Raw genomic sequence first — 4745 nt, 5'->3', positions numbered from 1 at the left:
CTCTGATGCTAGAGTAATAATTCAATCACAATATCAAGTATGAATCATAAACTTCATTGAAAACTAACAAGCTACAATCTCAGTCATTGAAGCAATTGCAATTTATCATAACATAGGAAAGAGTCAATGTATAAGAGCTTTTCAGCAAGTCCATATAGTCTTTCACAATTGCTGACACTCACGCAATACTTATGGGTATGGAGTTTTAATCGGACACAGAGAAAGATAGGGGCTTATAGTTTTGCCTCCCAACATTTTACCTCAAGGGTAATGTCAACAGTAATAGTTCATGAAAACTCACATCCAATTAGCCATATATACCGGGATCTTTCCAACATATTGTGCTTGCCAAAGGATAAAGTGTAAAAAGGAAGGGTGAAAATCACCATGACTCTTATGCAATGTAGGAGATAAAAGTAAAAGATAGGCCCTTCGTAGAGGGGAGCAGAGGTTGTCATGCGCTTTTATGGTTGGATGCACAAAATCTTAATGTGAAAGAACGTCACTTTTATATTGCCACTTGTGATATGGACCTTTATTATGCAGTCTGTCGCTTTTATTTCTTCCATATCACACGATCGTGTAAAGCTTATTTTCTCCCACACTAATAAGTCATACATATTTAGAGAGCAATTTTTATTGCTTGCACCGATGACAACTTACTTAGAGGATCTTACTCAATCCATAGGTAGGTATAGTGGACTCTCATGGCAAAACTGGTTTAAGGGTATTTAGAAGCACAAGTAGTATCTCTACTTGGTGCAATGAATTTGGCTAGCATGAGGGGGAAAGGCAAGCTCATCATGTTGGAAGATCCAAGACAATATAATTTATCTCAGATGTAAGAAAACATAACCCATTACATTGTCTTCCTTGTGCAATGTCAACTCTTTATCATGTCATATTTTAATGAGTGCTCGCAATCATAAAAGATGTCCAAGATAGTATATTTATATGTGAAGACCTCTCTTTCTTTATTACTTCCTATTAATTGCAACGATGACCAAAACTGCGCTTGTCAACTCTCAACAACTTTTATTCATCATACTCTTTCTATGTGAGCTCATTACTCTCCATAAGATTCACATGATCTCTTTGTTTCTTTTTATTTCTTTCTCTTTTCTTTTATTCCCTTAGGATCATGGCAAAATAATCATTGACTCAACACTAATCTTTATTATATAGCTCACGGACTCGATTACATAGAAGGATGATAAAGCAAAACTCACAACTAGATCATACTAAGAACTTTTATTCTACTAGATCAAGATATTACCAAAAGGATCGAACTAAGAAAAACGGTAAAGATAAAAGTGATGGTGATACGATACCGGGGCACTCCCCCAAGCTTGGCAGTTGCTAAGTGGAGTGCCCATACCCATGTGATTATGTCTCTCTTTTCGGGGATGGTGATGTGATGTTCTTGGCGATGATGCCCCTCAAGATACGGTTCTCCTCCTCAAGCTTGTTGACTTGCTGCTTGAGGTCCATTATTTCCTTTCGGAGCTTTCCTGTAACAGCCAAAGCTCCCTGCACCCAAGGGTGTTGCATTGCTGCGGGAGAACCAGAGACACTCTTTTTCATATTCTCATAAGAAAGAAATCTAACATTGGAAGGGATAACCGAGTTTGGAATAGTCGAGCTCTGCAGTTCTCCCATTGTGAATCCAGCTTGGAGGCGGGAAGTGACTTCTTGATCCTCTTCCATGGCATCTATCCTCTTCAAATCAGCCTCCATCTCTTCCTCCGTTGCTGGCCCAAAAAGGTCAGCATTGTTGTTTGTTGTTGATCTTGGTGCCGGATGAGACACCCAGCTCTCCCCGACCGACTCTTGTGAAGACATCTTGCTCTAATCTGTAGCAGCAACAGGTCGAAACAAAAACAAGGGATTTTTGCATGATACAGGAGTCAAAACCCCCGAGAGATTATATAATGAATTTTTACCGACCAAAATACGCGTCGTGTACGAAAGAGGAGTCCGGAGAGCACAAGAGGTGCCCACGAGGTAGGGGGCACGCCCAGTAGGGTAGGATGCGCCCTCCACCCTCGTGGAGCCCTCGTGTCCTTCCCGGACTGCTGCTTATTTTTCTATTTTTCTAAATATTCCAAAACTGAGAAATATTGCCTTAAAAACTGTTTTGGAGTCGGTTTACTTACCCTACCACATACCTATTCCTTTTCGGAGTCTGAAACATTCTGGAAAGTGTGCCTTATGTATTCCTCCGGGGTTACGGTTTCAATAACATTGGTTTCAACATTTATTGGATTACCTAAGATATAGTGTTTAATTCTTTGACCGTTCACCACCTTCGGGTTTGTGCCTTCGGAGTTGTTGATTTTTATGGCACCGGAATGGTAGACCTCCTCGATAACGTAAGGGCCTTACCATTTAGAGAGAAGTTTTCCTGCAAAAAACTTAAACGAGAGTTGTATAGCAATACATAATCACCTACATTAAACTCACGCTTTTGTATCCTTTTGTCATGCCATCTTTTAACTTTTTCTTTAAACAACTTGGCATTTTCGTAGGCTTGGGTTCTCCATTCATCAAGTGAGCTAATATCAAATAACCTCTTCTCACCGGCAAGTTTAAAATAATAATTAACTTCTTTAATAGCCCAATAAGCCTTGTGTTCTAGTTCGAGAGGTAAGTGACATACCCATAGACCATTTTATATGGAGACATACCCATAGGATTTTTATATGCAATTCTATAGGTCCATAGTGCATCATCAAGTTTCTTGGACCAATTCTTTCTAGACCTATTAACAGTCTTTTGCAAAATTAATTTGAGTTCTCTATTACTCAATTCTACTTGACCACTAGACTGAGGGTGATAAGGAGATGCAATCCTATGATTAACATCATATTTAGCAAGCATTTTACAGAAAGCACCATGAATAAAATGTGAACCACCATCAGTCATTAAATATCTAGGGACTCCAAATCTTGGAAAAATAACTTCTTTAAGCATTTTAATAGAAGTGTTATGATCAGCACTACTAGTTGGAATAGCTTCTACCCACTTAGTAACGTAATCAACAACAACTAAAATATGTGTGTAACCATTAGAGGAAGGAAAAGGTCCCATATAGTCAAAGCCCCAAACATCAAATGGTTCAATAACAAGTGAATAGTTCATAGGCATTTCTTGACGTCTACTAATATTACCAATTCTTTGACATTCATCACAAGATAAGACAAACTTATGGGCATCCTTGAAGAGAGTAGGCCAATAAAAACCAGATTGCAGTACCTTATGTGCAGTTCTATCTCCAGCATGGTGTCCTCCATAAGCTTCGGAGTGACACTTGCGTAGGATCTGTTCCTGTTCATGCTCAGGTACACAACGTCTAATAACACCATCCACTCCTTCTTTATAAAGATGTGGGTAATCCCAAAAGTAATGCCTCAAATCATAGAAGAACTTTTTCTTTTGCTGGTATGTGAAACTAGGTGGTATAAACTTAGCAACAATGTAATTAGCATAATCAGCATACCATGGAGCAGTATGAGAAGCATTTATGACATTTAATTGCTCATCAGGAAAGCTATCATCAATAGGTAGTGGGTCATCAAGCACATTTTCTACCCTAGACAAGTTGTCTGCAACGGGGTTCTCAGCTCCTTTTCTATCAACAATATGCAAATCAAATTCTTGTAGTAAGAGAACCCATCTAATAAGCCTAGGTTTAGCATCTTTCTTTTCCATAAGATATTTAATAGCAGCATGATCAGTGTGAATAGTTACTTTAGAATCAACAATATAAGGTCTAAACTTATCACAAGCAAATACAACTGCTAAGAATTCTTTTTCAGTAGTAGCATAATTTCTTTGAGCATTGTCAAGGGTTTTACTAGCATATTGAATAACATTTAGTTTCTTATCGACTCTTTGTCCTAGAACAACACCTACAGCATAATCACTAGCATCACACATAATTTCAAAGGGTAAATTCCAATCAGGTGGCTGAACAATAGGTGCAGAAATCAATGCTTTCTTAAGTATTTCAAATGCTTGTACACAATCATCATCAAAGACAAATGGTATATCTTTTTGTAATAAATTAGTCAGAGGCCGAGAAATTTTTGAGAAGTCCTTAATGAACCTCCTATAAAAACCGACATGACCAAGGAAACTTCTTATACCTTTGATGTCCTTGGGACAAGGCATCTTTTCAATAGCATCAACCTTGGCTTTATCAACTTCGATACCTCTTTCAGAAACTTTATGCCCCAAGACAATACCTTCGTTCACCATAAAGTGGCACTTTTCCCAATTCAAGACAAGATTAGTTTCTTCACATCTCTACAAAACTCGATCAAGGTTTCTCAAGCAATCATCAAAAGAAGATCCATAGATGGAAAAGTCGTCCATGAAAACCTCACAAATCTTTTCACAAAAGTCAGAGAATATAGCTATCATGCATCTTTGAAAGGTAGCAGGTGCATTACATAAACCAAAAGGCATACGTCTATAAGCAAAAGTACCAAAAGGGTATGTAAAAGTAGTCTTTGATTAATCTTTGGCTGACACAGGTATTTGAGAGAAACAAGAATAACCATCTAGAAAGAAAAAATGTGTATGTTTGGATAATCTTTCTAGCATTTGATCGATAAAAGGTAAGGGGTAATGATCCTTTTTAGTAGCCTTATTTAATTTGCGGAAATCAATTACCATCCTATAACCTATAATAATTCTTTGAGGAATCAATTCATCTTTATCATTAGGAACGACAGTAATAC

Source organism: Triticum urartu, chromosome 1 (assembly GCF_003073215.2).
Source record: "Triticum urartu cultivar G1812 chromosome 1, Tu2.1, whole genome shotgun sequence".
In the NCBI taxonomy this organism is placed as follows: Eukaryota; Viridiplantae; Streptophyta; class Magnoliopsida; order Poales; family Poaceae; genus Triticum; species Triticum urartu.
This window is presented reverse-complemented; position numbering follows the sequence as displayed.